At 50.8% G+C, this 12,657-nt stretch overlaps 1 protein-coding gene across 6 annotated transcripts in view; it reads left to right on the plus strand.

The window, feature by feature from the left end:
* The window catches only part of FAM163A (family with sequence similarity 163 member A), an 80,554-nt gene that overhangs the window by 12,531 nt on the left and 55,366 nt on the right, over window positions 1–12,657 (plus strand). Inside the window, exon 1 of one of the 6 annotated variants that reach the window (XM_045048789.1) lies at window positions 6,212–7,628. The exons of 4 other annotated variants lie outside the window; for them this stretch is intronic. The gene's annotated coding sequence lies outside the window, so the exon portion shown is untranslated. Of the gene's footprint in view, window positions 1–6,211; window positions 7,629–12,657 lie in introns of those variants that run through there. One more of the 6 variants, XM_045048788.1, reaches the window with a different exon arrangement.

Consider the following 12,657-nt stretch of genomic DNA (forward strand, 5'->3'; position numbering starts at 1 on the left):
TGAGAAAATAGAGAAACAAGTGTACAGAAACATTTGAGGAGTTTTGCTGTGAAGAGGCAGAGAAATGCAGCGGTATCTGGATGAGTATCATCCAGATGTGGAGACACCGAGTTTAGGCTTTTTAAAAAATGTTTATTTTTGAGAGAGAGAGAGCACAAGCAGAGGAAGGGGGAGAGAGAGAGAGGGACAGAGGATCCAAAGCAGGCTCTGCACTGACAGCAAAGAGCCTGATGGGGGGGCTCGAACTCACAAACTGTGAGATCATGACCTGAGCCGAAGTCAGGCACTTAACGAACTGAGCTACCCAGGCGCCCCGAGTCTTTTATTCCTAGTGGCTTTGTTGGGAAAGAGAAGAGAGACAGTTGGGAAAGTAGCTGTAGGGGGATGTGAGGTGAAGCGATGGGTTGTTTTCAGAGTGGAAGGAACTCGATCATGTCCATGGGCGGAGGGTTTAGAGATAAGAGAGGGAGTGGGAAGCCTGGACTGGAAGGAGAGTGGGAGGTGGGTGTTTGAGGGGGAGAAAGCTGCAGTTTCTTGGAAACAGGCTTTTCGTGGTTTAGGAGAAGAACAATAGAAAGAAAAAACCTGCTCCCCTCCCACCCCATCAGCCTCCCCTCCCCCCCCCCCCACCTGTGTGTCTGCTCATGCTCCCACTGTATCTCAGACCTACCCTTACGAGGTAAGTTTGAGTAAGTGTGGAGGACACGGAGATTCTATGTCTCCGTAGACACTAGAAAGAGTTCTTTCTTGCCCCTTACCTCTCTTCACCTCATTAGCCAGTTCATCGGAATTCCTGGCCTTCTGCACATCCATCCATCTGTCCAGGACTGACTTGGAGGAGGTATGAATTGGTAGGGCCATGCAGGGTGTGACAGTTTTTATATACTTTCTTATCAGGTGGCAAATGGCCACTTCCCGGAGTTCCTTGAGTCCCCCACCCCTGGGGCTGCTCCCGCACCCTCCCTTAGGGCATCCAGACTCCCCACAGTCCAGTGAGCAAAGGGAAAATGCCTCCCCTTCCCAGCTCCAGTGCTATGGTGGGCATCAGTTCTGATCGGTCCTGATGTGCCCTGCCGGTTATGAAATAGGTTTAATAACACCCCTTCATCACCTGTCAGTTTTTCCACCCAGCTCCCTATGGAGGGAGGCTCACCGCAGACACTGAGCCAGGTGCTGGAGATAGAATGGTGAAGAACGCAGGCAAGGTTTCTGCCTTTGTGGGAACTACAGTCCTGAGCAGTATTTTCTTTTTTCTTTTCTTTTCTTTTCTTTTCTTTTCTTTTCTTTTCTTTTCTTTTCTTTTCTTTTCTTTTCTTTTCTTTTCTTTTCCTTTCTTTTCTCTTCTCTTCTCTTCTTTTCTTTTCTTCTCTTCTCTTTAGTTTTCTTTTCTTTTTTTAAAATGTTGATTTATTTATTTTGAGATAGAGAGAAAGATCACGAGTGGGGAATGGGCAGAGAGAGAGGGAGAGAGAGAATCCCAAGCAGGCTCCACACGGTGAGCACAGAGCCAGATGTGGGGCTCAGTCCCACAAACCATGAGATCATGACCTGAGCCAAAATCAAGAGTCCAATGCTTAACCAGCTGAGCCCCCCCAGGTGCCCCCATGAGCGGTATTTCTCAGTCGAATCACCACTGACAGTTCTTTGTTGTGGGGGGACTGTCTTGTGCATCGTAGGGTGTTAGGCAGGATCTCTGGCTTCTGTGCGCCTAGATGCTAGCTGCACCCTCCCCCCGTTGCGACAGCCGGAAGTATGTCCAGACATTGCTGAATGTCCTGTTGAGGGACAGAATACACCCTCCCCCATTTAGAGAATAAAAAGTATTATCAAACAGCTGATCACAAAAATAAAAACACAATTACTAAGTATAAAGATACCCTGACAAAACATGAGCGTGTGCCATGACAGAGGAAGAAAGGAGACTTATTTTAGGTTCAGTTATAAAGCAAGGCTTCCTGAATGAAGTAACCCTGAGGCAGAAGCCTGCGGGCTGAGAGGGAGCCAGTCACACGAGGCAGGAGGGACTGAACGTCCCTGGTGGGAGAAGATCCCAGTACAAGAAAGGGCCTTGGCTGTTTGAAGAACAGAAGGAAAGCTCGTTGGCTGGGGCTTAGGGACAAAAGGAGAGCAGTGCGAGATGAGACGGGAAAAATTAGTAGGGACTAGATTATGCTGGGCCTCATAAACTGTGTGTTTTAAGAGTACTTCAAATGTTTGTGCAGTGTTTTTAACTTTTTAAAATGTTTATTATTTTGAGAGAGAGAGCATGAGTGGGGAGAGGGGGAGAGAGAGAGGGAGACACAGAATCTGAAACAGGCTCCAGGCTCTGAGCTGTCAGCACAGAGCCTGATACGGGGCTTGAACTCACAAACTGTGAGATCATGACCTGAGCCGAAGTCGGATGCTCAACCGACGCCCCTGTACAGTGTTTTAAGTAGGAATGAGACACACCCAGGCTGATGTCTGAAGACCATCTGTCTGCTGAGTGGCAGTCAGTCGGAAAAGGACTAAGTGGCCGAGGCAGGAGACGGGGGGCTGGGGGGGGGGGTGGCCTGAAGCCTGGCACTGGAGACAGAGAGATATAGATGGACTTGAGATTTGCCCCACCTGTTCGTGATGTCTCACATATTTTGGCCATACCCAAGGGTTGGCAGTACTGGTTCTGGGACTGCCTTTATTCAGTAACATTTATTGAGTGCCCACTGTATGCCCAGCATGTAAGACACTGGCCCCATCAGCTGCAAGTCTTGTAAGGACACGGACACAATGCGATCTGGGTGCGGAGGTGCGTGACCCTATAAGCGTGAGGTGCCACGGAAGTCTGTGGAGGTGGCGCTGGTCTGACCTGGGAGCGGGGAGGGCCAGGGAAAATTGGAAGAGGTGACACCTGCACCAGTTGATAAGAAAAAAAATCAGTGAATCGAGTGAAGGGAAGGAGAACGCACATGCCAGGCTTCGCACAACCTGGCAGAGACCCGGAGGGTGCAAACAGCATGGCGGGGCAGAGGCAGAAGACCCAGGGCAGGGACAGGTGGGAGAAGAGGCTGGAGGGGTCGGCAAGGGCCAGACCATGACAACAAACCCAACCTTTGGGCCTCAAGGGCCAACTGACAGTGCGGTGAAGACAGGAGCCGATGCAAGTGCGGGGGTTCCAGTCTAGTCTCTTGCAGGACACCCGCTCTTGCCACCAGAGGGTCCTGTCAAAGTCTAGAACTGCAGAAGGTCTGCCGGTGTTCCTCTCCTCTCCTGTGTCCCCTGAGGCTCCCCACAATGGCTCCCGAGTGTCATCATCCCACCAGAGCCTGGCGCACTAAGCGACATGTACTTTCATCGACTGCCACCTTCTAAACCCCGTCACTCACGTTGCTCCCAAAAAAATCCCAAAAAGAGAAAACACAAGATTTTTTTCTCACAGTGCAAGTGATGAATAGCAATGGACCTGTTTAAAATAAGAAGGAATTTCTCCAGTAAACTGGCAGCCGCTTAAAATGATGTCGGAACGTATTTTACCTGAAAAGATATTCATGACGTATTGTTCGATCCTAAAGTGGAGCGAGTATGGAACCCCAGGGAGCGGAAGCGTGTGCGGGTGTGTGGAGGAGAGGATGACAAAGTGTTAACTGTGCTTATCTCCAAGTGGACAGAAGCACAGGGGATTTTCGCTGTGGGCGTTCGACTCACCTATTTTTAAAATTTTCTAGTATAAGATTATTTTATGGTAAGACATAAACAACATACAAAGCTGCTCCGGGGGTCTGGTTGGCAGTGCTCCCAAGAGTCCTTGACCTCTAGCTGGTTACCCTGACTGCTCGTTGTAGACACGGCAGTATTTTTCTCCAGGAGGGCTGCAAGCAAGACTAATTCGTTACATGCTTTCCGTCCCGAAGCTGACAGGAGCCAGGAAGGCATAAAGTCTTGTTACGACGACAGCCAGCCAACAGCCCAGCCGGTAGCCTTGATGTCTGTGTGTTTATTTATTAACGGGACTTTATGTATCCATCCTCCACAAGCTCCAGGAGCTCCCCAGCTGACTCTGATACAGATCATATTCTCAAAATGGTACAGCCCATCAGTCAGCATAAAGACAGGGCTGGCTCACCAGAGGATTAACACAAAAAGAACACTGTCCTAGGAAGCAAAATGAACTGGAAGGAGTATTGACTGGGGCACGGCGTTAGGAGAAGGGAGTGTGGGGGAACAAGCTGGGTTCTTCGGTCACTTTTCTTAACCTGTCAATTATTGAATGCCTTTTCCGTGCCAAGCATGGAGTCTGTTTCTGTCTACACTTTCTCCTGTTTAAACTTCCCGACGGTTCTTTATTTTTAATTTTTTTTAATGTTTATTTATTTTTGAGAGGGAGAGAGACTGAGAGCAAGTGGGGGAGGACCAGAGAGACAGGAAGACAGGGAGACGCAGAATCTGAGGCAGGCTCCAGGCTCCGAGCTGTCAGCATAGAGCCCGACACGGGGCTTGAACCCACGAACCATGAGACCATGACCTGAGCTGAAGTCGGATGCTTAACCGACTGAGCTACCCAGGCGCCCCTAAACTCCATGACACTTCTATGAGGAATGATTCCCCTGTTGAAACAGGCTCAGGGAGAATAAATAACTAGTTAACAGCAGCTTAGGTTTTAACGTAGCTGTTTTTTCACCGAACACTACCCCTGCCTACACCTCCCTGCTTGAAGAATTCTGCTTAAAGGTGGGGAATTTTAAAGCTTGGAAAATGCCCCATTGCTTTGGGCTTAGAAGTTACTCAGCGTGCAGTAGATGCCAAATGCTCTTGTTGAATGGACGGAGGGATAGAGGGAGGGATGGATGAATGAACAAAAGAAAGCATGAGTTTTGAAAGGGCATATAATCACATAAAGGCAGAGAGAGATAATCACATTAGAAAGCTATCACCAAGATAGTTGCCACAAATGAATGTGGCCAGGATTCAATAGTACTTTCTGTTGCTTACCCAAGAGTTACAAGAGATGGCTGTAATGGGAGTAAACGTCAGGAGAGTCATTTTTCGAGGGCTGGAGAGAATTGGGGTCATGTGGGTATGTGGGTCGGGTCAGTGCTGTCATGGTTCCGGGTGGGGAGGGGCTAGCCTGGCCGAGTTCCCGTGCACAAAGCTAGATGTCTGCTGTTCTCATTTGCAAATTGGTTACCAGGGTCCTACCGGGTCCTAGCAGTTTGCCTGGGCCTGCTCGGTTCTCAGGGCCTACGGACAGAGGAGCAAGGAGGCCTCAAACAGGGAAGCTTCTTGGGCCGCTTGGGAAGAGCAAGGCTTTATTTCTTTATTTTTTTCAAGGTTGCAGCAAACTGACGGCCTTCCTTGGCTCCAGCGAAGAGCTGTTTTTCTCCACACGTGCCGCTCAGAGATTGGTTACTGGGCCAGCAAGTAGAGATTGAGGAAAACCTTGGTTCGCATCCCTTATCTCCTCATTCATCTTCTCTGCTGTGCATAGAAGCTCGAGTGTTCCTTGTTCCAGCTTGGCAACGGGAGGGAAGGCCACGGCGTCCAGACTACTGTGGGAGCCTGGAAGAGAAATGGTTCGGGCAGCATGTTGGTCTTTGTCTTCCGGGAGCTCAGTTTCCTCTCGAGAATACACGCTACCCGTGGGGTTACAGTGCCACGCTGTTGAATCATGAAAATCCCGTGAGCGAGGTGGCCTCGGGACACCTGGCTGGCTAGTTTCTTCTTCTGAAAGATGAGGCAGTTGGGATGGCTTCTGCTTTTTCCGGTTCCCCGTCTGCTCTAAGAATGTGTGATTCTCCAGTCTAATACGTCTACTAAGGTTGATCAGGAAAGATCTGAAGGAACTGACTTAGGGCGCAGCACTTGAGAGAGCTGCATCCCAGCCCCAGAGGGGACACATGGTCTCTGGTGAGAGGCTGTGGCAAGACCCATTTCACAGATGTAGAAACTGAGAGCCAGACCTACCCCGCACCCCCCCCCCCCCCCCCGCCAAAAGCAGGGAAATCCCAATGCGTGGACCCCTGCAAAGGCTGCAGACAACTGCTTTCCCTGGTCTGAGAAGAGGGGCTTCCCCCAGAGGCCTCAGCCGGGTGTGTGGAGCAGTCTGAATTCCTCTCTCTGACCCTCCCTCAGACTTTGCCCCTCGCGCCGTGCTTCCTCACCAGCCCCATCCAGTTGGGGTTGGGGAACTGCTTTAAAAAATTATTTCTAAAAGATCACACACACACACAGACACACACACACACACACACACACACACACACGCTGAGTGAGCTCTTTGTATTTTATATGGGAAATCATAAATGGCTCTCGGGCTAAATGAAACCTGAACCAATCAAACAACTTTCCCAGGGGCTCAAAAGAAACAAGATTCACAGAACCGGCTGCCAGTCCTGCAGAAAATAGAGCTGATGGAGACACCCATGTGGGTGTCGGTTGACCTTGACAAGGGAAACACTAGCCAGTATTTTTATCTACCTTTCTTTTCTCAGGACATTGGTGCTGTCACATGCACTAGCAACAGGCCCCTGTTTCTTCTGATGCAGTGCTCTAGCAGCTCAAATTCTAGAATCTCAAGGATTTCCTATTACATTTCATTTCTTTTCCCTTTATTTCTCTTCTGTCTTTCCTCTGTGGGAGACAAAGCATCAGCCTGTACCTCTGAGGCAATTAACTTGCCCAAGACTCTCCCAATTTTAGCCCTGAAGGTCTCACATCCAGGGAACCCTCTCAGTCCTGGGCAAACCAAGACTGTTGATTTCCTGAAGGTACGTCACTGCTTCGAAAGAAACTCCTGGGGTGGGGAGTGTTTCCCAGCTCCCTTCTGGGGGCGGTCTCACATGGCAATCATCCGTGCCAGGTAAGGAGCAGATCACTTGACCTCTCTGTGCCTCAGTTGCCTCATCTGTAAAAGGGGGATAATGATAATCTGCACCTGGAGAGGTTGCTATATGAAATCATGTAAATCAACACATGTATTTTGAAATAGTGCCTGTCTCATAGTAAGGGTCCAGTAAATCTTAGCCACGGTTATTATTCAGTCAGCATCTGCCTGAGATCTCAGGCCCTCAGAATTGATGGGATGCCTTCTTAGATTTCATCTCAGTGTCCCCACATTTATTTATTTATTTTTTAAGTTCATTTATTTTTGAGAGAGAGAGGGAGGGAGAGAATCCCAAGCAGACTGTGCACCATTGCAGAGCTCAGTGCAGGGCTCAAACTCATGAACCGTGAGACCATGGCCTGAGCAGAAATCCAGACTCGGAGGCTTAACTGACCGAGCCACCCAGGCGCCCCAGGGTCCCCAAGTTTAAATGCACTTTGTGCACTGTAGCAAGGTCCTGCTGTGTCCACCTCCCCTCTCTCTGCTTCCCCCGTCCCAACTATGGGGACAGCTGCAGCTGGTTAAAGTTGTTTGGATTGGAGTGGGTTCTTCCCAGCTTCACCTGGGGCAGGGGAGGTGGGGCGTGATGTGTAAGTGCAGGACCTCAGACTTGCTCACGCACACGAATCGCCTGGGGATCTTGTTAAGTCTTGTTCAGCGTGGGTGCTGATGCATCCGCCCGGAGATCCCGCATTTCTGACAAGCTCCGGGGTGAAGCTGCCGGCCCGGGGACCACGCTGTGAGAGCAAGGCCACACTGTGTGTCAGCCTATGTGAGTCTGGGCAAAAGCCTATGAAGTTCATGCTCATGTGAAGTTCCTAAAATGAGAGCATTAGTATGGGGTGGGGGGTTGTTGCTTAGATGTGCTCAAAGCGTTTGAGGAGAGCAGCTCAGGGAGCGGGGAGGCCAGGAGGCTGCCAGTGCCCTAGGCGGGCGTGGACACCTGTGGTGAGCAGTGGTTGCAGGTAGTTAATAACACTGGGTAAGGAAATGAGCTTTGGGAATTCTTTTGCTTATTTTAAGTATCAGAGCTGGTTCGAGGCTATAGCTTTAATCATACCTTTCTCATCTGTGTCCCTGGACTTGCACTCTTGAATGGTGGACAGAAGGCTGTACTCCCCTCCCCCCAGTGCCCAGGAGTCACACGTGGTCAGTGTCAGGGACCCAGGGTGTGACTACAAGAAGGTTCAGAACTACTGCCTGAAGGGACCCAAGCCCCTAAACGAAGTTGGGCCCCCAGGCCCTGACCCAACACTCCTTCACAGTGACATTGCCTGGGAGGGATCTAATACTCCCTCAGGCATCTTGAACCTGACCTGTGAGAGCCACCTGGCACTTATACCTCCAGTTGGGATGGATCGGCCCAACTCTCCCAAATAATCTGAGTACCCAAATGAACATAACCGCTGACCTTCGCGTTTGAGACACCTTTATTCCTTTTTCAAAGCCTTGAACAGGATCCTCTCTGCCATTCTCCTCCCAGCTGTCTTCCCCCAGAGTCCCCGTCAGACACCGACACAATGTTATCACCCGGCCGCGGTCATTTTGTTCTCTGCTCTCTGGCCTGCGCAGATTCCAGACGAGCCTTTTCAGAGGAGGTAGGAGAGGGGCGCCGGGTGGCTCAGTTGGTTAAGCGTCCGACTTCGGCTCAGGTCATGATCTTGTGGTTCGTGAGTTCAAGCCCCGCGTCAGGCTCTGTGCTGATGGCTCAGGGCCTGGAGCCTGCTGCAGATTCTGTGTCTCCCTCTCTCTCTGCCCCTCCCCCACTCGTGCTCTCTCTCTTTTTCTCAAAAATAAATAATAAAACATAAAAAAAAAAAAAAAAGTAGAGGTAGGAGAGATGGAACCAGACAGGCAATTCTGCCTGCTGTTGCCTGGATTCCCTTAGGCCAGGCTTGTGCTAATCTGAAAAATAGCTTTAGGATAATGCACACTAAAAGCACTCTGCAGACCCTGGTGCCCTGGGAGGAGACTCAGGGACTCAGTATTGCCAGCTCCCTGCCCCCCCCCCCCCCCACGACCGCTGTCAGCATCTACGCACTTTTAATCTCCCACACGTCTGCCAAGTGTGGTACACATTTGTATCTGTCACTTCGGATCCCCCCGCATGGCTGCTCCCGGCCAGCTGGGCTTTCTCCTTTCTTCCCAGAATGTTCCCCGAGGACAGCCCGGCCCCGGATAAGGGATTCCACTTTCTTTTGTTTCTCTTACTTGCTGAACTCCCCACCCCTTGGCCCCAACAAGTACCTTACAGAGCCTGCCCGGTGCCCTGGCGCCCCGACCCGCAGCCTCCTGTTTCCTCCCGGATGAGGCCGAAGTAGAGGAGTTTCCAGACAGCTTCCCTCCTGCCTCGCTCTCTGAAGGAGTGTAGCAGTGTTCTGATGTGCCTCCCAACCCGGCTCAAAGCAACAGCTCAGGATTTATTACACCCCACCAACTCCTACTAGGACGGGCTGCAGAAGTGTTTTATGTTTTTTATTGTGGTGAAAACCAGAGCATAAACTTTACTCTCCCACCTCTGCTGAGTGCGCAGTTTCGTAGTGTTCAGTGTATCCGCACTGTTGTGCAACAGATCTCTAGACCTTTTTCATCAAGCAGCACTTAAATTCTATACCCACTAAACACGGATTCACCTCCTCCCTTCCCCCAGCCCTTGACAACCACCTTTCTACTTTCTGTGACTTTTGAACACCTCAGATACTTCACATGAATGGAATGAATCATGCAGTATCTGCCCTTTTGCATCTGACTTCTTTTGCTGAGCACGATGTCCTTGAAGTTCATCCGTGTTGTGGTATGTGAAGGATTTCCTTTTTGAGGGTTGTGTAATATTCCACCGTGCACACACACCACACAGTCTTTATCCGTTCATCTTTCTGTGGACATTTGGGTTGCTTCCTCAGTTTTTTTAACCCCTTATTTTGTAGCTAGTCACCGCATAAGCATTTAGACTTACCTAAGGCCACGCAGCCAATGAGATGTGTGCTTGCTCAGGATTTTATGTTGTCTCCTTGGTTTTGGCATCAGCATGTGGGAGGCTCTGGTCCAACCCGAGTTGGCTAAAATAGGATCTCCAAGAATTTTACAGGCCACAGAGTCATGTGATGACATCCAGGCAGCAGGTCCTGATGACTGTGTGCCTGTGTGACATCTGGCTTTGGTTTGACGTGGCCAAAGGCTCTGTGTGTATGGATACTGGAGTTTTTAATCAAATTATGCAACTGTTATTAATTTGTTCAGGTATGCTAATGATACTGTGTTATTACAGGTTTTAAAAAGAGCTACTTTTAGGGGGCCGCTTGGGTGGCTCGGTTGGATAAGCATCTGACTTTGGCTCAGGTCGTGGTTTCAAGGTTCGTGAGTTCAAGCCCCGCACTGGGCTCCGTGCCGACAGCACAGAGCCTGCTTCAGATCCTCTGTCTCCCTCTCTCTCTGCCCCTCCCCTGCTTGCATTCGCTCACTCTCTCTCAAAAATAAACATTAGAAAATAATTATAAAAATAATTTAAAAAGAACCACAGTACTTTAAAAAATGCATACTGCGGCATTTGTGAAATTAAATGTACGGTGTCTAAGATAATATGCTTCAGAATAATCAGTAGAAGGTATGGATGAAACCAGGCTGGGGCTCATTATATTACTCTCTCTACTTTTGTATATGTTTTCAGTTTTCTATAATAAAATGTTTTTAATCTTAAAAACATTTTTTTAAATTTTACATTTGGATAGGGTCACATGTACCCACTCTCCGGGAATTTAGCAGATTATTGCTGAAACAGGAGGGGTTCGGGCCATTATCGATTGTATGCTGTAGAGAATAAAATACCGCCACCATTGGGCAATGTGAGAACAAAGAGAAACCCTGCTGGCTGCGGGGGTGGCTTCTGTGTGTAGTCACGGGACAGAGCTGTGAGTGCACGAGGGGCTCATCAGATTTCTTTACTGGAACAGCACAGGCCCTGGGCTCTGGCGTCCTTGAACCCGGGGGGCTTCTCCACCAGACCTTCCCCTCAGCAGTCACCAGCTTCCTAACTTAAAAAACGTTTGGCCACAGTAGGAAGTAAATATGTTTGTTTGTCCATTTATATACGCGTTCATTCGCCCATCCCTGGTTACTTCCTTTTCTAACCACCTGCGATGGTTGAATTTACCTCCTGAATACCTCGAACCTGCCCACTTTAACCCGTGGCCCCTAGCCAAGTCCCTGCATCAGCATCGCTTAGCTAGGTAGTGCAATACCTCCTAATTGCCCTCCTTCTCCACACTCTGCCCCTTCCCTTCCATTCTTGGGTTAGATCTCGTCACCCAACCCTGCTCCAGAAAAACCCAGAAAGTCTTGCGGGTGCCTGGGTGGCTCAGTTGGTTAAGTGTCTGACTTTGGCTCATGTCATGATCTCACAGTTTGTGGGTTTGGGCCCTGCGTGGGGCTCCACGCTGACAGTGCAGAGCCTGCTTGGGATTCTCTCTCTCTCTCTCTCTCTCTCTCTCTCTCTCTCTCTCTCTCTCTCCCCCTCTCTCCCTCCCTCCCTCTCTCCCTCCCTCCCTCTCTCCCTCCCTCCCTCTCTCCCTTTCTCCTCCTCTCCCCCCCCTCCACCTCTCTCCCTCTCTGACCCTCCCCTGCTTGCACAATCCCTCTCCTTCTCTCTCAAAAAATAGACTTAAAAAAAAAAAAAGCCCAAACCCAGAAAAGTCTTCCCTCTGCCCTCAGATGTAGTCCAGACTGCAGTGGTGCTTCACAGAGTTGTTGGGGACGTGACTCTCCAGTCTCTCTGCACCCCCACCCCTCTTTCCCTGTGCCCCAGCCTCCCTGAGTTCTGAGTTCTTTCAGTTCCTCGGGACACCATGCTCTTTCTCACATCCGGGCCTTCGTACGTGCTGTTCCCTCTGCCCCGGCTACTCTCTCTTCCACCACTGCCTTCTCAGTGACTCGCCATGGGAGGGGCTCAGTTAACCTCGCCACCCCCCCCCCCCCCAAAAACCGTTCTTGCTGTCTCCCCCTCCCCCCGCCGGAAGACTTGCCCAGTTGTTGGTGATTCTGCCGGGAGCACCTCCTGTAACTAACCCCCCTCCCCCAGTGCGTTCAGCCCCACTTACTGGAGCTGCGCTTTATGTATTTTTTGAATTGACAGAATGCATTTGACTTGAAAGCAAGGAGAAAGGAAGCAGAGTGCATTGCAACAAGCGGGTTGCAGTATCTCCGCCCGCAGATCCCCTCGTGCTCTGTCAGGCCGCACACATTCCCCGGTCTGCTGATCAGAGGCGGATTCCAGTTGCTGCTGGCGGGCCTGCTGTGTCTCTTGTGATCTCAGCTCCCCATCTTCGCAGCATCCCCCCACCCCCACCCCTGGCTCCGGCCCCACCACGCGCGGGACCTCACACCATGCCCCCTGGGCGGGGAGCTGGTCCCCTGGGTGATCCCACAGTCTCAGGCCTGGTGGAGCTTCCTGACCTGGTGCGTGTCCTGTGCTTGCAGCCCCGTGGTCACCTCTGCGCACAAGCCTCACCCAACACCAGGGGCCCCACCTGCCCCTCAGATCCAGCTGCCTTGACTTCCTGCCCTCTGGGCCTTGCCGCGGTCCTTCTCTGAGAGCGCAGCCCCTGTGGTCTCCCCTTTGCAGGGTTTCTGTCCTTCCCGCATTCTCTTGTCGTGTCTCTGAAGTGTCCCTCTGGCCTGTGTGTCTACCTCACCCTCTCCTCCCTTGCTCGGGACCCTGTGCCCTCCCTGCCCCCATTTTCCTGGTATCTTTGGTCTGCCCCCCTCTTCCCCGTGTTCGTGTTCTCTCCGGTCTATGCCTGTGTTTG

This window comes from Felis catus, chromosome F1 (genome assembly GCF_018350175.1).
Source record: "Felis catus isolate Fca126 chromosome F1, F.catus_Fca126_mat1.0, whole genome shotgun sequence".
Lineage (NCBI taxonomy): Eukaryota > Metazoa > Chordata > Mammalia > Carnivora > Felidae > Felis > Felis catus.